At 38.6% G+C, this 24,065-nt stretch overlaps 1 long non-coding RNA gene across 2 annotated transcripts in view; it reads right to left on the bottom strand.

The window, feature by feature from the left end:
• The window catches only part of LOC122817337, a 58,995-nt gene that overhangs the window by 32,664 nt on the left and 2,266 nt on the right, over nt 1-24,065 (bottom strand). Inside the window, exon 1 of one of the 2 annotated variants that reach the window (XR_006367207.1) lies at nt 13,741-13,968. The exons of the other annotated variant lie outside the window; for it this stretch is intronic. This is a non-coding gene — a long non-coding RNA (uncharacterized LOC122817337). Of the gene's footprint in view, nt 1-13,740; nt 13,969-24,065 lie in introns of those variants that run through there. 2 annotated transcript variants of the gene reach the window in all.

The following is a 24,065-nucleotide window of genomic DNA, read 5'->3' as shown; positions in this document are numbered from 1 at the left end:
GTCATATGTAGATTGTGCAGCTTTCATACATAAAGCTTTTACATATCAACAGTGTCAGATGATTATTTAGTTTTTCACTTACAATGAAGTCATTATTAGACTGGCACTACTGCCTTTTAGCTATATGGGCTGTGTACTGACCAAGTTATTAGAAGCTCTTCTTCTCGGATGAAGTTTTGTATTCCAAGTTACAGGGAACTTGTATATGGTTTCGGGTGTGCACTTTACAACTTATGGATTGCAATCCCTTCCCTCTGTGTTGATTGCTGTCTGCCTGTGTTTTGTAAACCAGGTTATTTATCAGATGTTGGAGTAGTTTCTGAGGTCCAGTATTTTTTTTACCTTGATGAAATGAGACCTGAATTATTTTGGTCCTCAGGAAGCTATCTTTGGACAGACTTGATAAATCGGGTCTGTATCAGAACATCAAAGTATTAAAACTTCGAATATTCTGATATCGAACACTATTCAGTGCATGCTAAGAATAGTGTAGCTGAAGAACAGTGAATTCTTTCCTCGGGAAAGAATTCGGTTGGACGTTTCTGTGGCTTCGCTATTCTTAGCGCTGTGGTGGAAAGTTACGGATTGGGTTCAGGTAAGTGTGCAATTGTTTGTACATTAGGGTTAGGGGCGGGTTAAGTGAGTTAGAGTTAGGGCACGGGTTAGGCGTGTGTGCAATAGTGACAGACTTTAGGGTTAGGGGCAGTTTAAGTGAGTTAGGGTTAGGGTGCGGGTTAGGTGAGTGTGCAATAGTGACGGACCTTAGGGTTTAGGTTAAGGTAAGTGGGTAGATAGTAGTGTATGTTTAGTTTAGTGTAGTGTTAGATGTAGGAACTTAAGTGTATGTGTGTGGTTGCTGTTTGTTTGATGTGCTTGTGTTGTGGGTATGTGTTTCGGAGCAGAAATTTTTTCCATGGGAAAAAATTTGCTGTTCTGAATGTTCAATATTTTCATGTTTAGATGTTTTGGGGCCCATGAAATAGCGTTCACTATTTTCATCTTTCGATAACGTGATATAAACGTGATAAATCTCACTCTGTCTAATTAACCTACCATTCCTACATAAAGCTATTTAGAAAGTTGTTTATATGTAGTTTAAATAACATCTAACAGTTGATGAGCTCATTAAAACATATTGTCTGGTTTCACGCTAACCATGGTTCACAGTAGGTTCATAGGCAGGTACTAGGCTATTGGCCCTAGGGCCTATTTAAGCCTAGCCAAAAAGGTACTCTGGCTTTCGCCACCCAAGAAAATTATTTTACTGTGCCCCTGTCGAGCAGAGCCACAGAAGTGATCCACAGGGTGAATTTCCTATTTCCCATCCAATCATCAAGATTTTTCTTGAAGAGTGCCAATGAGGAGCTTTGTTTGATATAGATAAGTAGTTTGTTCCAGAGTATGGGAAGTCTCTGGGACAGGAATCTATCCTTCCTGCATGTTCTGTTTACTGTGGTGACAAGGTTTAGGTCCCTAGAGGGTGTAGCTCGGAGGGATTGGGATTTCTTTAAGTGGAGCATGTCCAACAGCTCTGGATTTGACATAGCTTTGTATGTTAGGCAGAGATCGCCTCTGAGTAGGCGATATGTGATAGAGTAAAGCTGGAGTTTATTGAGATAGTCTGCATAGGGCATCTGTTTCAGGCTGGTAATCCTCTTTGTGAGGTATTTCTGCGGCCTTTCCAGTTGTTGTAGATGTCTTGTGAGGTACATACCAAAAGGGGCATTGTACTCTATAATGGGTTTAATTAGTGATGAGTAGAGGGGAACAATTACCTCGTTTTTTCCTGGATGAGAAACATTTTGTGATGAAAAAGGATTTCCTGACTACTGTGGTGATGTGATTATCAAAGGAGAGACTACTGTCCACCTGTGTCCCTAGGTCTTTTATCACACTTTTGGTGTTAAATAGACTACCGCCTATGTGGTAGTTCATGGGTACAGAGTTTATATGAAAAGGGATGACAATGCACTTTTTGGCATTGAGCTTGAGGCCATGTCTTTGACACCAGGCATTTGGCTCAGTGAGGCCCTTTTGTAGGATGTACATATCGTTAGGAGTTTCAATTATGGCTCCTACTTTGCATTCATCTGCGAACTTCATTAGCCAAAGACCTTCTGTGTCAGCCTGTACTTCAGAGAAGTAGATATCAAACAGGAGAGGACACAGGACTGAACCCTGTGGTACTCCACTTGTCACTGGTCTGACGTCAGATTTAGAGTCTGCTATTTTTACAGTGTGGGCTCTGTCAATGAGCCAATTGGCAACCCATCTTGTGACATAGGGATTTATACCTAGTTTAGTGAGTTTATCTATAATTCCAGAGTGGGGGATGGTGTCAAAAGCCTTGGCGAGATCTAGATAAGCTGTGTGAACCACCTTACCCTCATCTCCGGCTTTGGTGACTGCTTCAAAGAAGTTTATCAGGTTTAGGAGACATGATCTGCCTTTTACAAACCCGAACTGGGTGGGGTCCAGAGTTTGGAGATTACCAATATTGTTGTTTATAAGTTCCATGATGATACATTCCATGGCCTTGCAGAACAGGCTCTTCAGGCTATTGGGGCGGTAGTTCCTGGGGTCCATGGTGGATTTCCATTTGTGGAGTGGGATAACCATCGCTGTGCGCCATTCAGTGGGCACAAAGCCTGAGGTGAGGCTATGACTGAACATGGTACTTAGGTGGTGTGCCAGTTCATTCTGTAGTTTGTGTAGAACGCATGCTGGGATGTTGTCAGGTCCCATGGATGCTGTGTTCTTGGCTTTGGAGAGTGTGGTTTTTACCTGTGCAGCCATGATTACAGGAACTTTGCATTCGTCCAGTATAGAGATTGGCCCTTTAGGTGGTGAGAGGGGGGTAAAGTTAGCACTGAACCTACCTGCCAGGATGTTGGCAATATCAGTTGGTTCTGTATATTTAGTGCCATTGTGCTGTAACTCAGAGCAGATCTGAGTGTTACCACTGAGATTCTTGACATAGCTATAGAATGCTTTGTGGTTGTCTTTAGAAACAGTGACGATTTTGTTTTCATAACTAGCTTTGGAGAATTTCATGAGAGATCTCAGCTTATTACTGAGGCTAACCAGGGGGTTCCTCCAATTATGGGATTTTACTCTTTTTTGCAGCAGTTTCTTTCTTCTGTTGTAGAGTTTGTTTATGGCAGGAGACCACCAGATTGGCTTCCTTTTTTTGGAGGATAGCATCTTGGTTCTGTTAGGGATAGCACAATTCATGCACTTGTGTAAGCTTATAAAGTGCATTTGTGTAGGATTCAGCAGTTGTACCTCTATTGTCCATCTGCATGGGTGTTGTGAAGTTTGCCACTTCTGTCTTACGAATCGTGAAATTGGCTTTGGAAAAGTATTTTACGGTGGTTTCCCCTAATGGGGGGTGGGATGTGGATGTCTAGGGTGATTAGCTTGTGTTAGGATCTGACCAACGAGGAATTGACCTCTGGTGTTGAACACCGGTCACCCATGTTGGTAATGAACAGGTCTAGAATATTGCTGCCCCTGGTGGGGGTGTAGATAAGTTGATCCAAGGCAATGGAATTTATGAATTCCAGAAAACATTGAGCAAAAGAGTTGGTACGTGAATAGTTTTCCCAGTTAATGGTGGGGTAGTTGAAATTGTCCATTATTAGGGTGTTAGGTTGTACCCTAATATTTTCCAGTGTAGCAAGAAATGAGGAGTGGGAATCCTGGGGCATGGTGGGGGATCTGTAGCAAGCTACAATTTGGACTGCAGTCTTGCCCAGAGTTAGTTGCACTTGGATAATCTCGGATGCATTATGCTGAGCAACTAGCCTGGAGGTGTGGATATCCTTAATGAATATGGACACTTCTCTGCCTTTAGTGTTTCGGTCCAGGTTACGTGACTGAAAGGTGTGGTATGAATTATAGCCTGGTAATGCAGGCGTGCTCTCTGGAGCCTTAAATCAGATCTCTGTCACTGCACAGATGTCGATGTTCTCCATTTTAAGGAGTGCTTCGAGTGAGTGCATTTTGACATTTAGACTTCTAGCATTGAGTAGCATTACCCTCAGATTTTACTTGCTTGTACCTGTTACGATGGTGAATTTGTCATTTGAACTTTGCCTAAAAAAGGCACTATAGGGGTGGCAAGAGCCTTAGCCAGTATCCAGAATCCCAAGGGCGACAGGTGCAGGCCATCTCTGGCAAAGCATTGTGGTCTGTCGATCATGTCATCCCAGGCAGACAGATACTGGATCCACTTTGAATGACACCAGAAGCTTAGCCAATTGTTGAAGTCAATCATTTTGTCCTTGTACTGTGGTATCATTCTGGGTGATGGCAGGATGCTACTCAGGGCTAGTGTCACACCTGCCTGGGCTACAGGATCAGAGAGCTCCTCCATGTCTCTTTTCATGTAGTCCAGGGAAGTATGTCTTAGGTCATTCACACCAACATGGACAATGACAGTCATATTTGTACTTGTTGTGGAGTGACCTGAGTGCATGCATTATGTGGCGGATCCTGGCACCCGACAGGCAGCTGACAGTAACTTTCTCCTTGTTTAGCCTGGTGAGTGGAACATCAGTGTGCTTGACTATAGTCCCCTATGACTAGAGTGTGGGTACGTTGTTATGCCTTATGGGCTGTGGTTGGGTGGCACACTGTTTGTGTGCTATGTGTCATTTGGGTTGTGTTGGGGGGTGGAGGTTGCTTGCATTTCTGCTTTGGAGGTCTCTGTTGCTTGGGCAGATTTTTATTGAGAGCCTCTGTGAATGTAGGTGTGTGTTTTGTGTTTCTATGTGTGCATTCTAGTGGTGTAGGTTTTGAGGGACTATGTGATGATTGTGGTGTGGTGCAAGTGTTTACACTCTCCTCTTTACTGTCTAATCCAGTCTTGGGTGAAGAGAGCTCTGCTTCCAGTTTGGCTATATAAGTGCATCTCTCACAGGTTGTAGTCTTGGGTTGTAGGAGGAGAGGGCTGTCTGTGTACATGAGGCAATTGCTGCATTGCCCCAAGATGCCCAGATTCATCAGGTAGACATGAAAAAACACTGGGAGCTGACCCATAGACATGCCTGGATAGGTGCTTATTTATTAAGTACTAAAAACTGTTTTCCTCTAGCAAGTGAGGAAAGTTGAGTGCTGTAGTAATTTGTAGCTTATTTAGTGCTTACAAGGAGTTCTAAATAAATGCTGAGCTCAACTAAACAGATTTGAGTGCTAAAACTAAAAAAACTGGCTAGTTCTAAGGGAAAATTTGAAGAGTAGACTTTATGGCGCAAGGAATATTTTAATCCTAGCTAAGCAGCGATGCATAAAGTGTATTTTTTAATATAACAGTAGCAAATGAACAAACTGATTTAAACAAATGAACCAATTAACCAATAAAAAGCTAAAAACTGGGCCCCGTGCCAGCAGTCTTCGATCAGACAAGTTCTAACTGCACACTCCTGTCACTAGGGTGCAGGGGAACCTTCTCCAGAAAGAGATGGCCTGGATTAGTGCTCAAGTTATACAAACAAAGCTATATTCAGCAGGTCTGAATCTCATCTGTGCTACAGCAAACAAGGCGTACCAATTTCAGAAAGAAACAGTTCAAATAAGCAGGCACAATAAGCCTTTAACCAGAAACTCCCAGCTCAGAAGGGCAGAATCCACCCTCTCCTCCCACAAGAGTGCAGACCACACCTTCTTAATGTAAAATAACTGGCCCTAAGCCCAAGTGCTTAAACCAGAACTAATACACTTTTAGAAAAACAGACACTAAGCCTTCAATCAGCAACTCCCAACTTAGAAGGATGTAAGCTACCTGTTCTGCCACAACAGTGAAGACCACAAACCTTCTTAATGTAAAACAACTGGTCTAAAGCGCAAGTGTTTAAACCAAAGGCTTAGAATAACAGTTTCAATTTAATCAGGCTACTAACAAGCAGGAACAAATGCAGCAGAATAAATGCAATTAAGTACTTTTAAGAACAGGCAGCAAAAGCAAAATAAAGTAATAAAGTAGGAAGAAACACAAATACAGCAAAAGCAGATGAATAAAGTGCTATTTTTATAACAATAGAAAACAAGCAAACTGATTAAAACAAATTACCTAATTAACCAGTAAAAAAGCTCAAAACTGAGCCCTGTTCCAGCAGTCTTCAATCAGACAAGTTCTAACTGCACACTCCTGCCACTAGGGTGCAGGGGAACCTTCTCCAAAAAAGATGGCCTGGATTAGTGCTCAAGTTATACAAGCAAAGTTAGATTCAGCAGGCCTGAATATAGTCTATGCTACAGCCACACCAATTTCAAAAAGAAACAGTTCAAATAAGCAGACACAATAAGCCTTTAACCAGAAATTTCCAGCTCAGAAGGGCAGAATCTAGCCTCTCCTCCCACAAGAATGCAGACCACAAACCTTCTTAATGTAAAATAACTAGCTTGAAGCCCAAGTGTTTAAACCCGAACTAATACACTTTTAGAATAGCAGACACTGAGCCTTCAATCAGCAATTCCCAACTTAGAAGGATGTAAGCTATCTGTCCTGCCACAACAGTGCAAACCACAAACCTTCTTAATGTAAAGCAAATGGTCTGAAGCCCAAGTGCTTAAACCAACAGGCTTAGAATAACAGTTACAATTTAATCAAGCTACTACCAAGCAGTAATAAATGCAGCAGAATAAATACAATTAAGTACTTTTAAGAAGATGCAAAAGCAAAATAAGGTAATAAAGTAGGAAGAAACACAAATACAGTAAAAGCAGATGAATACAGTACAATTTGTGTATGGTATTGAGACTGCTCTCACTGGGGTAGTTAATGACCTTCCCTTTGAAAAGATATTAGTACCTTTATTCTGTCCTTCTCCTCCTTGATTTTCCTACAGCATTTGTTATTGTAGATTATGGAGTTCTGGTTACCTATCTTCATTCTTACAAAGGTATTTTGTAGATTTTAGACTGGTTTATCTCCTTCTTATCAGAACATATACAAAAGTTGTTCTGAATACTAATACTGACAACCCCTTACTGCATGAAGCATACAGCACCACAGGGCTCACTTTTAGGTCTGTTATTATTTGCAATGTTTATGCTGCCTCCTGGGAGCTCTTATCAGGACTGAGTTGTCTTACTGTTATACTAATGTATTTATTTATTTATTTGTCTGTTTGTTAAATTTGTTAACCGAGTAAAAGATATTGTCTGCAGGACCTTTTCAGTATGATCTGGGCCAAGAAAGCAGAGACAACAAAAAAATCAATCATAATAAAGACTGCAAGCTGAATTTGCAACAAAAAATAAACAATCCTAACAAAAATATATGTTGAATTTTCAAACAATGCATGAGCATTTAGCCAATATACAATAAACATAATAGTTATGCAAAGTACATTCTTGCTAATATGTTCTGAATGAGGAGATACAACCAATGATATCGTACCATGTTTTCACCTTCCCTCAGGAACATTTAATAAGAGTGTATTACATACCACATGATTCAGATGCTGTCATCCATCACCTGTTTTGCTGCAACCAGTTGAAACATAACTCATCCAAACTTGAAGCCTTGCTGTACATGCTGCTTTAAGTGGATCCTCTGCTTTTCCACTTCCATCTTTTATCAGTTATGATGGCAGTAAGCAAGACCTTGTAGCTCAAGTGCATTGATTCATAGGTACATAGGTATACACTAGACTAATGACCACCAAGGTCCTTATAAATCCAGTCATGCAATCCAGCCCAGTTGCGTCCCTATGTATCATGGGCATTTGTTAGGAGGGAGTATGATTTTACACTAGAATTGGGCTACAGAAGATATATTGTTTATCCTGAAAGTCACATAAGAATGACACATGAAGGCAGTTGATAAAAGGACACCTAAATTGGCGAAGAGTGGGTAGGCATCAGATTGTTCTGAAGAACTGTATTTTAGTAAAGAATGCTTTTTTGAAGCATTCTAATAAATAGCTTTGTATGAAAAGAGGAAAGAGGTTGATGTCTGATGACTAAAGGTATCGGGTTAAAGTTTTATTTTAAGGAAGGAACATAGTGGTGACAGTTATTAAGGTTAAGGACTGTATATCAGTAAGGAGTAAAATGATCATGGCAGAAGGTTAAAGTTCTGCTATGGTGAGGGATGTGTTGTGGTGCCACAGCAGGTAAAGTTATAGTCCAACTTTATTTAGCATAGTTTGGATTATGTTGCAAAGAGATTCCTGCATTCATAAGTGAGAAGACATATATTATAGTTTTGACAGGGGTACTCATTTTGCAGAATTGACTATTACCTTTGGCATTAACAAGTCAGAGGTTCTATGGCTGGTAGTTAGGTAGCACTTTAGTCAAGTAGTTATGTAAGTGTCATGTGAGGAAAAGGTAAGTTGTGGGTTGAGGCAGTAATATTTATTTTTACAGTGCTCCAGAGAATGTAAGGTATCCCCAAAGGTAAGGTAAAAGACCAGTTATGGTGAGGGGGCTTAAGATAGATGTTTAGCTCTACTAAACAGCATGGCCTCAGTATTCTTGGTATTTAGTGTTACTCCTAGGAAGAGAACCAAGACTGAACTGCATTGAGGTAATTTTCAAGTATGAACCTAATGCAGGAGTCAAATGAATTTAAAGTCAAGATTGTCATGTCATCAACATAAAACAATGATGGAATGTTAAGGCGTGTAATCATTAAAGTGTTAAAGAAAGCATTAAACAATAATGGAGTAAGGACAGAAACCTGGGGATTTCTAGGCTAACTTGCTGAGAATGGAATAGGGAAGCCCTAGTATAATTATCAGGGAGCACTGACTGTGAAAACTATGCATCCAATGAAGATATCGGTGCTTCTAGGAGAAGTAGGGGATTGCACTAAACCAAAGACTATGGCCAAGCTGCTAAACACTGTACATTGACTTTCCCTTCTACAGCACTAGTCATAGTATGGTTAGTGAGGGAGAGTGTAGTGATTAAAGTGTTGTGCCCCTTCCTGAAACTTTGTATTTTGGGAAAGAAGGCACATGGGACAACATGAGATAAAAAGAATGAGGTTCCATAGTTTAGGTAGAATTACCTTTGTGGGTGAGGGGGTTGCTATTAATGATGGTCTGATGATATGTTGGAGGAGCTCAACTATCAAAGTGCCATAAGATTTTCTTTTAGGAATTTGGAGTGAGACCATTAGAGCCTGCATATCCATAACTGGATAATTGAACAAAGAAAAGATAAATCAGCAACTAGTAAAAAACCAAAATTGAAGACAAACCACACTGGCAACTGTTCAAGTTGATTAGCGCTTTCGTTTCAATTAAAAGTTTGCTGAAATTAAAAGCACTTTGCAGGTAGTTGGTAATATTATGCATATGTATTCATGCATATACATGTATTATATTTTATAAAGGGTATAAATTTTTAATAATATGTAGTTAAACAGTTAGTTATTTGGTTCTATATGTGTATTCATTTCTTTAAAAATTAAGTGTTTTATTGAATAATTGAATTATATAATTATGACATCAGAATGTATTACACTATTTAAAGAATGTAATATGTTGGCTGTTTTATCTGAAGAAGTTTACAATTTGCCAGTAAACGAAAGCGCTAATCAACTTGAACAGTTGCCAGTGTGGTTTGTCTTCAATTTTGGTTTTTTAATAACTGGATAATTGCTTTACCCAGTTATTTGCTTCTTAAGACATTATTTTCCTTTAGAATCTGGCTAGTGTCCTAGCAGATTTCCAGACAGATCTTCAACAGATCACTGGCCACTGCAGAAGTGCCCAGTGGCTGAAAGACAACAAGTATTATATTACACGTATATATCATCTAGCTGCCACAACCATGCCCATTCATTCCCCATCACCTGGACAACAGCAGTTTGCAGCACAGCTGTCATCCAAGCTGCCATAAGGGATATTTACATTTTCTGGTCCTAACCCCTACAGTTGTGGATAAGTGTTGACAGTTTTGAAGGCCTCCTATGCCTTCTCTTTTGGATGTGTACATTCCTGCAAATGCCCCATGATGGCTGCTATTTTGGTGTCTTGGCAGAGCCAAATGAACATCCCAGGCCCATACACTGCATGCCACACAATGCTCTCTCCAGTAGATACCAGCATTGCAGGTGGCCAGACTGCCTCCCTCCCCCAAGATGGGCAAGCCAGCATTCCAGCACTGGCTATTCGCACCCAGCCTCCCTCGGCAGCAAATTGTCATCTGGGATATAATCAGGGTTTTAACTCTTTTGGGTATTAAGCTAACAGGAGAAGTTATGGAAAGAATTCTAAGAGAAATCTGGTTGCACTCCTGGAGGACAACAATCTGCTAGGTAGCAACCAAAAGACATGTATAGCTAGAAGGTGAGTCAAAATATGATTCAGTTTTATGATTTAGTTACAGGTGAGCTTTACAGGGGAGCTTTTTCTCACGTACACCATTATTTATGAACTGTGTATGAATTCAACAGTAACTCTACATAGCTACTGCATATTGGTTTATAATGTTTACCACTGTTATTAATTTCTCTGTCACTTTCCTACTGTACTTGATTTGTTTAGGAATCACATATATGACACAGCACTGATGGCACATCTTTAAAAATGTTACCCAATTCTTTCCCAAATAGAATGAGCTAACAAGAGTAAATTATCTATTCTCCATACTGATTTTTAAGATATCTTTGTTAAAATATTACCAACTTAAAAAATAAATTAATGGACTTGAGAAGGAACAGGTTAGGGACAATTTCTAAAAAGGTAAGGAAGAGTATTTGATACTCTTGATTATTACAGTAGTGTAAAGTTGGCACAGTGCAGCATTGATAGGTACTGAACACATAGGATATTATGTGCTTCTTTTATGAAATTAAGTAAAACATATCAAAATATTCTAACACTAGAAATTTAAAAATGTTAGTTTCAGAATACATTCATATAACTTCATCAAGGATCTGCTCAGTCTCTTGCTCCTACAGTATAATGTATCAGGCTCTAAAATGAACTCCATATTATTACTTAAGGAGCCAGCTATAGTATTCATTTAAAAGCCCAAAAAACACAAATTTAACATCAGCACCTTACTTTCTTTATTCAGCAACACTGATCTGGCACCTCAGCAGTTTGCCTTCAAGGATCAAAGTGTAACAAATTCAGCTGGTTTTTATATTGTAACAAACAGCCTCTTAACAGGATCCAATAAGGCAATTAAACAATTTAAATAACAATTAATGTGTACAACTCATATATACTCTTATACAAATATATAATTAATAAATTCAAATATTATATATCAAAACAATTTATACAAATTCACAAATATTTTCATAGACTGTCCATATATAATTTATATAAATATAAATAGCTAAACACTTAACTATTTAATTTCCTACTTCCTGATTTTAACCATAAGGCAACAATGTTTGAAATTTAAATATCATTCTAGTTTCCAACTAAAGCAATTTACTAATATAGTCCCCCCTCTAGGTAGAAAGGGTTTTGCAAGTACACAAAAAAAAATAATTCATGATCAGAACCACCATGCATTTCATAAAAATAATTAGCTATAGAACTTAATTCATTATGGTTCTTTACATCTCTAAGATGTTCAAGAACCAGAATTCTAACCATACGTTTGGTTTGTCCTGTGTACCACCTTATGTTAGGACAACTGCATCCCAGAATGTATACCACCCCTGTTGACCTGCAGTTAAAGTAGTACCTACAGTTAAATAATTTCCCATTAATCACTGAACCTGACAAATTTCTCCCTCTGGTACATATACTGCAATGGCCACAAGGAAATGTTCCTAATGGTAAATCAATGTTGGGCCCCACAATAAAATTATAATTCAACAATTCTTTTAATTTTTCCCTTTACTAAAAGAAAATGTGTCATGTTTGGTGAATAAATGGCCTATATTGTCATCTTCAGAAATAATATGCCAAAATCTCTTTATAATATTTACTAAAATTTCAGAAAAAGAAGAAAAACTAGTAACATAATAGAACGTTTTGCTCACATCAGTACAACTAGAAAAGTTTGTATCTCTAGATCTATTATTGTTATTACCAACTGGCATTCTTTGTGTTTTTAACATAACACCCCCAAGCACAGCTTGCTTACATTGTGAAAGTTTTTCCTCATTATACCCTTTCTCTTTTAATCTCCTTTCAACATTGTTCAACTCAAACATTTTAAAATTGTCATCACTAGTATGCTCAAAACTTCTCTTAAATTCACCATAGGGTAAAGAATCCAATAAGTGCTCAGGATGCATGCTTGTTGCATGCAAAAACATATTTACTGAAGTTTGTTTCCTATATGGTTTAAAGCCTATGGCTTCACCATCCCCATACAATGTCACATCCAAAAGATTAATGGCTTCCCTACTTAACTCATAAGAGAAAGTTAAGCAATATATATTGCAGTTTAGGGCCTCAAACAATTCCAGAAATTCATAAATATCACCCTTACAGATGAAAATGAGGTCATCAATAAACCTCTTATAGAACAAAACCTTGTTCCTATAAAACATGGTTGGATATATGATTTTTTTCTCAAAAATCCCATGTATATTATAACATATGAGGGCACATAAGAAGCCCCCATTGCTGTACCCTTAAGCTGCAAGAAAAATTCATCCTTAAAAGAAAAATAGTTGTGGGTTAAACTAAACTCCAACAAACTAATTATAAAGGTTGTTCTGGGACCATCACCCATCATGTCCATAATAGCTTCCAAACCCCATCTAAGTATTATGTTGGTATGTAATGATTTCACATTGATAGTAACCCAATAATAATATCCTTGCCATTTTATCTTAGCCAGCTCATTCAACAATTCTTGTGTGTCTGAAATATGTGCAGAAACCTTACACAAATACTTTTTCAAGTGAAAATCAAGAAAACTGTCAACATTACTTAAATAGGAACCCAATCCTGAAACAATAGGCCTTCCAGGTGGCTTACTCAAACTTTATGAACCTTTGGTAATGCATACATAATAGGGGTTATCAGTTTCTTGATATGTAATTTATTAACATCCCTATTATAAAAAAACAAACGCTCACCCCTTTCCAATAATGCCAAAAGTTCTTCATTGTAGCTCTTTACAGGATTCCCAGATAAACATTTATATTCATCTTCACAATTCAGTATGTAGGCTATCATTTCACAATACATTTGCTTATCCAAAATCACCCAATTTCCACCTTTACCTGCACATTTGAATATATATTCAATTTCTAACTGTTTTAAACTTTGCAGGGCTAGCCACTCATTTTTATTCAAATTGTATAGCTTTTTTGTTTCAAAAACTTACTGAAAGCAATAGAAATTTCCTTATATACAATTTTCTGAAATAACATAATGGCAGGTACATTTATCATAGGTACAAATTTGCTTTCCACTGTCAAACTGGGTAGCTGTAATTTGCCATACCCTGTAGTATAGCAAAAACTATCTGTACCGACGTCATTATTAAATACATCCATGGGTTCAGTGTCAAAGTCATAGATGGAAACATTCATTAAATCATCTTCAAATACATTTTCATTATCAATTACATCGCTAACAACAACATCTTTTTCTAAACTGTCTTGTACTTTCTTATCAAAGTATACACATAGCAGCAACTTGCCACAAAATATTTTAAGTTCAAAATATAAATCAGCAAAAGGGGTTATGAATGTAGGTACAAATTTACTACCTTTAATCAATACTGTCCTCATTTCATTAGAAAGACATAAATTAGACAAATTAATGAAACACATCGCCTCTTCATTGTACTCACAATTAACACTAAAAAGTCCATTACTTAAAGTGGTTTCTTCCCTTTCTTCCTACTCTCCCACGATTTGTCTGGTTAGACTGAAAGGACCGACCATTGTTCGTAGTTACTACTTGGTTGGCATTTTCAACTTCAGAAGCTGGAGAAACAGCAAAAGAAACAGTCTTCTGGCCATCTTGCTCTGTGGAAGATGCGGACAAGCTCCGGCACTTCTGACTGTTATTTCTAACCTTTGACCTACTGCGTGATGACTCACACTGCCAAGAGAACAGCACACCAGTCTTATAATCGTTCATATCATGTAAGAGCTTATTTCTCTTACTCTGAATAATTTCACTTTCAAGTTTAGAAACCTTCTCACATATGGAAGACATCTGCACTCTGTAACAAGATTCCTCCACCACCTCATCTTGTAAGTGCAATATCTCCACTTTCAATTTTTCATGTGCCCTCATGTTGCATTTAATTAGAATACGAAGCCAATTTGTAGTGCACTGTAAGGAGAACTGCTTCCACTCCTCAAACAGGTCATTCTCATCTTCGGCAAAATTTGTAGCTGGCAAACGATCGATATGTAACCCCCTTGGGGTTAAATTTAAGCTGACATATTTCTCAGGAAGGTGAGTATCCAAAAACAGAGCTACCTCTTTGGTCATTAACCTCTCCAGCTGTAAAAATCACTCTTCAGATCTTGGCTACTACTTATATTCCAGGAATCCATCTGGGCGAACTTCCTCTCATGTTCATTCACCATATCCAAAAAATGTAGGTTACCAGATATGTCCAAAAGCCCAGAACCACCAGCTGTCTGCGACATACTGGTGCTGGTGTTAGAAATTAGTATCAAATACACAAACCACCAAGAATAAGTACTTGCAAAACCCTTTCTACCTGGGGGGGGGACTATATTAGTAACTACCTAGAGGGGGGACTATATTAGTAAATTGCTTTAGTTGGAAACTAGAATGATATTTAAATTCCAAACACTGTTGCCTTATGGTTTAAATCAGAAAGAAGGAAATTAAATGGTTAAGTGTTTAGCTATTTATATTTATATAAATTATATATGGACAGTCTGTGAAAATATTTGTGAATTTGTATAAATTGTTTTGATATATAATATTTGAATTTATTAATTAGATATTTGTGTAAGAGTATATATGAGTTGTACACATTAATTGTTATGTAAATTGTTTAATTGCATTATTAGATCATGTTAAGAAGCTGTTTGTTACAATATAAAAAACATCTGAATTTGTTAGACTTTGATCCTTGAAGGCGAACTGCTGAGGTGCCGGATCAGTGTTGCTGAATAAAGAAAGTAAGGTGCTGGTATTAAATTTGTGTTTTTTTGGACTTATTCTTGGTGGTTTGTGTGCTTGATATTAATTTAAAAGGTCTGTTCTTTTCTCCAGCTTTAAACTGTGATTTGCATGTTTGGGTGGGGACAATCTTGCAATGACTGTTTTTTTTCACCATCAAAAATGCATTCCTTGAGGTCACCGCAGTCCCTTCCTCAAGATGTGATCTAGGAGGCTGTCTCTCTAATACCCTCCCTACGGGAGGTATAAAAACACCTCGTTGAAGTTTCAAGTAGTTTATTCAGTTAAGTATTGTTCTTGTTGTAGTACATTACATTCAACAGGTCAGTTATTTAAAGATAGTTACAGCCAATTGGAGGATCCAGGGGAGCTGATTGGAGGAAAATAGAAAAAATATGGAGACAATCCCAAAGTTTAGAGATTAGTCCCTTATTTGAATATTCCTGAAAGATCTGAGACGGTTTACCAGCCCAGCAGCTTGTGGAATCTCATTCTTAGTTAAAAGTTTTTTCATTTTTATTTTTAATGAACAAAACGTGACAATACATCATGAGCTACCAATACAGAAATATATTTAAGAAAACACTATTGCCTGAGCTTCATCACGTCCATCTTATACAGTGGATTACAATCTGATCTTTGAAACAAAATAAAGCTTTCATAATTAGCTGCAAGAAATATGAGCCTCACAAAAGCAAACACAGCCTCTCATAATACATGTGTTACAAAGCAGGCTAATAAAGTCTAGTGATAGCCTCGTAAAAGCAGACATTTTCAATTATCAAAGTATAAACCACTCTGTTAGATGGATCTGATGAAACTCAGATGAAAGTTAACAAGGCCTCTTTATTCCTCCCACAGGGAAGGTATCAGAGAGACAGAGTCTACTAGAACTGCTAGCTGAAATGATTTTATCTGGACTTATCCTTTGTACCCTGTTTCTCATTAGTCCTGCTACCCTTTGAATCACAGGTGGGATAGCAGACTTGATTCAAACCTTCTGGATTACCTCTGTTTTTCTCTTCCTCAAGATGCAGTGACAGGTTTCATGCCAAATGGCAGGAGGACTGCAACTCTCATCTCTCTACACAAGGACAGGCCATCTACAGATCAAGTAACTACAGACCCATAAGTCTGACAAGTCTCATATGCAAAGGCATGACATAGGACATTTTAAGAAAATGGATGCAACCAAGTTTGGTTTCATCAAAGGTAGGCTATGCCTACTCAGTCTATTGAACTTCTTCAAGAAGGTTATCAAAGCAGTGGACAATGGCAAAATGATAAATAGTGCCTACCTTGATCTGGCGAAGCATTTGACATAATATCCCACTTGGGCATTGTAGACAAACTCACAAAATTAGGTATAAACCCCTGTGGCACCTACTGGATAGCCAGCTGGCTCAAAGACAAAACCAAAGAAGTTAGGATAGGGGAGTCTACCTTTACAAAAAGTCTGGTCACTAGTGGAGTCCCTCATGGCTCAGCGATGGGGCCGCTTCTTTTTGGTATCTACTTCTCTAAAGTCAAGGCCAGTATCAAGGGCCTCCGGCTGACCACGATTGCAGATCTCTCCAAGCTCCATCTATACATACACAAACAATTAATACTGGCAGGAGACATCCATCCTAACCCAGGACCCACAAATACACATACATCACAACCCTACTTCCCCCAAACAAGCCTTCTTCTAACTCACCATAGGAAAAAAATCATCTCTCCTCCTACTAAACATTAATGCACGTAGCATAGCTAACAAAACCCACAATTTACATGCTCTACTAGCCTACTACTCCCCAGATATAGTTACTTTAACTGAAACATGGCTAAAACCTAACATCAGCAACAATGAAATCAGTGCCCCAGGTTACAATATCCTAAGACAAGATAGAATACACAAAAAAGGAGGTGGTCTAGCTATCCTATACAAAGACCATCTATCAGTAGAACAACTACAAGTCTCCCCCCCAAGACCTCGCAAATACTGAGCTAATTATAGCCAGATTAGCCATCAACCCTAACAAACACCTTAATATAGTAGGTGGGTACATCCCACTAGGTAACAACATTCCCACTCTGGAAAACCTATTACAATGGTGTACCATATCCGTCCCTCAAGAGACCATCTTAATGGGTGACTTCAATATAGACTGACTTCTATGTTTCTCCACAACTTCCACTATGCACATTAACTTATACGACTTTACCCAAATCATCTCAGCCCCAACCAGGACCGTTAAAGCCTCTAAACATGAATTCATACTAGACTGGATACTGGTTAATTCCCCCCACCTTTCAATCCATTCAGGCTGCCTTCCTGATAACATAAGTGACCACTGCCCAACATTTCTCTTAAGAGAGCGAAATCAAGTACCACATCCAACTTCCTTCCACACATTTAGAAGCAAAAAAACAATTCAATCCTGATAAGTTTACCACTGATCTTAAAAACTGTTCCTGGGAACATCTCAAGCAACTACCATTAGACGAGGCAGTACTCTCCTTCAACAACACCTTCCTCAACATTCTCTATACCCACGCCCCAACCAGAAATATCAGAGTAAAATCCAATTATGCTCCCTGGTTAACTAAAGAAACTAGAGCAGTACTCAAAGACAGGGACAAGGCCTGGTTACAGTTGCATAAGAACAGAACCAGTACCAACAAACAACTTTTCCTAGAACTTAGAAACAAAGTAAAAAAGTTGATTAAAACTGACAAATCCAACTACTACCACAATATCCAAATCAAACATCAGAAGAACCCACAAAAATTCTGGGCAGCTGTAAACAACCTATTACAACCAGGTAAAAATACCACACCTTCACCAAAAACAGCCACCAACTATGATAACATGGCCACCCAGTTCAACAACTACTTTACATAATCCATTCAATCACTAGCAAACAATCTGAATAACACTACACCTAACCCCCCAAAATAATCCCAATACCCCACCACAACACAGCAATAACTCCTTCATAATAAAACCAGTTACAACCCACCATATCAAAAAACTACTAAGAAAACTAAAACCAACCACTTTAGCTGCTGATAACCTCCCTGCAGATTATCTAAAACTAGCATCAGAAGTCATCTCCTACCCAATAGCCATACTCACAAATAGATCCATCACAGAACAATATGTTCCCACCATTTGGAAAATATCACACATCTTACTCCTGCACAAAGGAGGTAGCTCCTGTGAACTAACTAATTATCACCCTATTGCCATCCTTTCCCCCCTGTCTAAAATCCTTGAAAGACTCGTACACTCACAACTCAAGGAATATCTATTATCACGCAACCTCCTATCCCACACTCAATATGGCTTTCGACCTGCCCATAGCACAACAACAGCCCTTCTATCCTTCACAAACACAATTAACCAACTCAGAAACAACTCCCAATTCGTATCAGCTGCATTCCTGGACCTGTCAAAAGCATTTGACATGGTCAATCTTCCCAAACTCTTAAACGTTCTCTCCTCCCACAACCTCAGTAACACAGCTCTAGCATGGTTCCAAAGCTACTTAATAAATTGTCATCAAACTGTCCTTTGGCAAGAATCCCTCTCACCCCTCCTACCAGTTACCTTAGGGGTATCCCAAGGCTCCATCCTTGGACCCTTACTTTTCTCACTATTTACCAATCACCTCCACTTTGCCACACCCCAAGCTAAAATCATTCAATACGCTGATGACTCCACTCTGATCTGCTCTGTTTCCTCCCTTGATGACCTGCAATCTATCACCCAAGACACCTTCCTATCTGTCGAAACTTGGTTAACAAACTCCCAACTTATATTAAATCCCAATAAAACTAAACTTATGCTATTCTACCCCACCAGAAATCCTTCCTCTTCCACAACCTTTCATATCTTCTCTAACAACAAAACCACAATCACTCTTACCCCCCCATACCAAACTTCTAGGTGTCATTATTGACAATAACCTGAAATTTGACCTCCACATAGACCACTCCATTAATAAAGTTCACAAGAAACTTGGTCTTTTTTATAGAAATAAACAATTTCTAACTAACAATACAAAAATAACAATTGCTAGAACACATCTGATATCAACACTCTTATACGTATCCCCTATCCTTACAAACCTCTGTAAAACCGAACTCACCAAACTTGAAACCTGCTATAACAAAATCTCCAAATTTGCCACTAATGCTTCCTATAAATCCCATCGCTGTCTATCTCTCAAACAACTTAACTGGCTAGAACTCTCTCTCTCTTACTTTACTTTAATCAACTAACCATAGCCCACAAAATCCTCCACCATCCAGAAAAAAACCCAGCCCTTAAAGACATTATCCAACCATACTTTGCATCTAGATCCCTTCGCTCAAACAACAAACTACTCCTCCAAGTCACCAAAGTTAAAAACAAAGCAGATGAATCCCTCTTCTCCAACTATATCTCCAAACTCTGGAACTCTCTACTCAACCCTCTCATAAATACTTCATCATCAAAACAGTTTAAAGTACTCCTAAAAACCCACCTTACAAACTCCTGGCTCTGCTCCTGCCATAGTCCAGGTTAGTCCTACTAAACTCCCTCCAAACCACCTATATTACATCATTCCTCAAGCTTCGTGCCCTCTCAACAAACACCACACTGATTCTTATATAAAACGTATTCTCTATCTACATACCAATCCTCAATCACACTGAAGTATCTTTGTTTGAAAACTCTACTTACTGAAATTAAGTATAACCCCTCAGAAGGTATTAATTGTTGATTGCTAAAATTCCTATGGTTTTTGTCCACTCTATCAACCATTACTATTGTAAATAGTCCTATTATAACTAACTGCTCTGTGTTAGAAAATGTTTTGATACATGAGAATATGTAGCAACTTAATGTCTTTTATTATGTGTTAACTATACCCTGTACTAAATTTATTGTACTGTTTAATATCAGAGCTTTTCTCCCCGGGCCTCCACGGAAGAAGGACACATGTCCAGATGGACTCTCCCGGTTAACAAATGTAAAATAAATAAATAATAAATAAATAAATGACTGCAAACTATGCACAGTCATAGAAAACTCCCAAAGACAAAAATACCCTCCAAGAAAGCTGACACAGACCAATAACTGGTGTCAGAGCCACAGTTTAAAACTGAGTGACAAGTACAATAATATTCTTTGGGATGATGGCTATCCCTGGAAATTACCACATTGATAATATATCCATAAGATTATCCCCAAGACCAGGGATTTCAAATGCATGTAAACTGTAACTTGGCCTATGACCATCATGTGTTTACAGGAGTAAGGAAATAATTCTATGTTGCACAGCTTATAAGGAAAGGTATGACATCCAGGTCCAAGGATGTCATTGTTCCACTTTATTCTACCCTTATCAGATGAACCTTTAAATACAACTCCTCCCTTTGGTATGTATGTATGTATGTATGTATGTATGTATGTATGGATGTACCTGACCAGATATATGCAACAAGTGGAAAATCCACAGCGGTTCCTCACAAAAAGAATACAGGGCATAAACATGTCCTATGTAGACCACCTTAAAGCCCTATCCATGTCCTCTGTTAGCTGCAGACTGATGAGAGGTTACCCATGCCTGGCCTATAAAACATCCTCTGATCACACTCTGATGGATCTGTTGCACATCCACAAAACAAATAGCATCAGAATTATCAGATCTAGTGACTTAAACCACAGCTGCAACATAACTAGGACATGCTGGAGGTACAGATGTGTGTCTCAGACACTATCCTTTCTCTGAAACAGGTTTCCCATTCATGTGAAGCAGAGTTCTTCCCTAACTTAATTCAGATCTAACTTGGACTGGTGGATGGGGAATCAGAAATGTACCCCGATCTGACTCCGGTCTCTCTATTAGACAAAAGCAGCTTGTAAATGCCTGACCACCCATACCCAAGCCTACATATACCCATTAAAATAACCCTAGGTTATCAAAACATGTCAAATACATTTGAGAAGCATGGCTATGCTTAAAAAGGCCCAATGGGGTCATTAGCCTAGTAATCACATATGAATCTATTAAATGGATCTGGTTTATACTGAATGGATGCTTTGTATATGGGGGGGGGCCTCTGACATCACGGGAAACGTCTTTAAAATTAACAGTTTCAAAATCCAGTTGTGATATGGCTGCAATCACACAGTTTTCAAAGAACTGGACTGTGAATAAAGGTAACATATCCTTCAAGATATGTCTGATTCAGTGATTACTGAAGTAAACTGCCTACCTTTCCAAGAACTCATAATGTACTTCTTATTTATGAAAGCACCTATAGAGAGCCAGGGAATATAGCAAATCTGCTAGAAAATAAATTTAGCTGCAGTTTTAACACCCTATCACCCCTAATGACCCCGCCCCCCCAGAAAATTACACTCCACCATTTCTCCATGAACTATCACTAGGGATCAGGTCCTTACTGTGCTGTCTAAGGTGAAGAACACTTGCTTCAGTGGGCCCTGATAATATTCCAGGATGCCTGCTAAACAGCACGAAACATGATCTGTTAGTCAACAGAATTTCTATTTAATCATAGCCTCCATTCAGACTTTGTGCTTAATAAATGGAGGACTGAGCAGATATCATCCTACATAAGGGGATGAGGCCTTCCTCAGACCCAGAGACTGCAGATCTATAAGTCAGACTTGTCTCCTATGCAAGGCCATAGAAAAAATTATCATAGATATGATAAACAATAACATAGAAAACCTGCAGACACTGGACCCTACCCATTTTGGTCTTGTCAAAGGCACACTGTGCTTACTTAACTTGCCAGATTTGTTTGAACAGATCACTAAAGCTATGGATGTGGACAAAACAGTGCACACTGCCTAACTTGAGCTGACTAAGGTATTTGACACCTCACTCAGGTTATTGTAAATAAAATTACAAAGTTATACATAAACACATATGTCACCTGATGAATAGCTAGCTGGTTCATTGATAAGACACAAGAAGTTAGGATGGGGAATCCACCACCAAAAAGAGGACAGCCAGTAGTTGGGTCTCACAGGGATTGGTGATGGGGCTTATCCTTTTTGGCATTTAGTTCTCTGGAGTTAAGGCAAATATCAAGGACCTCTGGTTGATCAAGTTTGCAGACAACTACTAACTAAGCATAGTCAATGAATCCCTTAAAGCTACAGGCCTGACACAGGCAAAAAACTGGTGCCAGATCAATGGACTGAAAGTAAATGCTTAAAAATGCATCATAGTGCCCTTTGCAAAGATGATCATCCCTGGAAATTAACACATTGATAATACTCCCACCTGGGAACACATGTTGACAGCATTCTGACCTTTGACCACCATATGTTCACTGTGGTAAGAAAATCATTATACATTGTACAACTTATAAGAAAAGGCCTGTCATTTTTCCACTGTACTTGGATCTCATCAGACCACTCATTGAGTACAACACACCCTTCTGTATGTACCTGTCCATGCAACTGCAACAGCATGAGAGACCACAGAGGTTCCTTACAAAAAGAATACATGGAGTAAACAAGTATTATGCAGACCATCTCAAAGACATTCCCTGAAAATTATTTCCTACAGACTGCTGTGCAGCGATCTATGCCTAATCTATAAGGCATCCACTGATCCCACACTGATGGATCTGTTGCACACCCACAAAACAATTTGCATCAGAAATACCTGATCTAAGGACCAAAACCTTGTCTGCTACATAAACAGGACATCTTGAAGGGACAGGTATATGTCTCAAAGATTACGCATTCTCTGGAATGGGCTTCTATGTGAAGTGAGGCTCATCTCTAACACTATTCAAATGTAACATGAACCATTGGAAATTTACCCCGATTTGGCACCTCTGTCCCTAAAGGATAGGGGAAGCCTAGGAATGCTTGATGTATATAAACCAATATTGTAATCATAAAATCCCTTGGGGTACTGACACATATCAGCAATATTTTGGTAAATTGAGGGTAAACATGGCTAGGCTTAAAATGTCTCATGCCCATAGCAAAATAAATACCTATGAACCTGTGACTATGTCTAACAGAGTAGACAGGTGTGTTCTTCTGGACATCTGCTGGGGGGACTTATTTTTCAGAGGAATATTCATTAAGAATTATTTATAGTGTTAATATAAATTCCAACACCCATCTTTTTTTCTGGGAAATGTTCTGTATGTCAAAGGGGAATTCTTTGCATGCCAGACAGCTATGTGATGACATATTTTTACTCGTAGTGTTGAACATCCAGCTACTTCCAACTCTTTGTACCTGCTATATAGAACATATGATTAGATTTATCTGAGTTAAGGAAAAAAATAAATGCACACTGACAATGAAACCTTTTTTTCATTTAGGATATTTGGTTGACTCCTTAACAGTAGTTAACACTAATTGGATGCATATGACTGTATTAAGGTGCCAGTGAAGGAAATGCTGAGGTCTAGTTTGGTGCATACAAGCATTTCAGCCAGTCCCTGTGCAACGGCCCCTTTCCTACTGTTCTCCATCCTTTCCTTGCTGTATTCCAAACAGTTTTGAAATAATCTGATGATTTAAACTGTAGCACTGCCTCAAGCAGTGTATTCCAGGATCTCACCACCCCCTCTGTGAAATAGTATTTCCTAAGTCCTTCTCTTTATCTCTATCCTTCCTCTAGCCATCAGTGTACCTCATTTAAAATCATATTACCAATGTCCTTCTCTCTCCTAATCTGTACATAATCAGTTTTGTGTGTCTTGTATTATATCCCAGAACCTCCATTCCCTTCATTTTTCTGACTGTCTAAAATTAGCTTTCTACCAGCCTAATTTCCTTTTTCTCATTATGGCCTCTCCATTTGTAAAAAGCAACTAGGGAATGGCATTTTCATTGATTCTCTAACAGCTGAAAAAAAGATCATCAACATCTCCTGTTGCAACATTTTACCACATACATACAAATTCCAAAACAAGCTTTTCTAGCAGCAGATACCCCTGTACCCTGCTAGGCTGCTGGCTATGCCCACC

This window comes from Protopterus annectens, chromosome 12.part0 (genome assembly GCF_019279795.1).
Source record: "Protopterus annectens isolate FY-2018-M chromosome 12.part0, PAN1.0, whole genome shotgun sequence".
NCBI classification, from domain to species: Eukaryota; Metazoa; Chordata; order Ceratodontiformes; family Protopteridae; genus Protopterus; species Protopterus annectens.
Note: the sequence above shows the minus strand (reverse complement) of the source record. Positions and strands in the feature narration are given on the sequence as shown.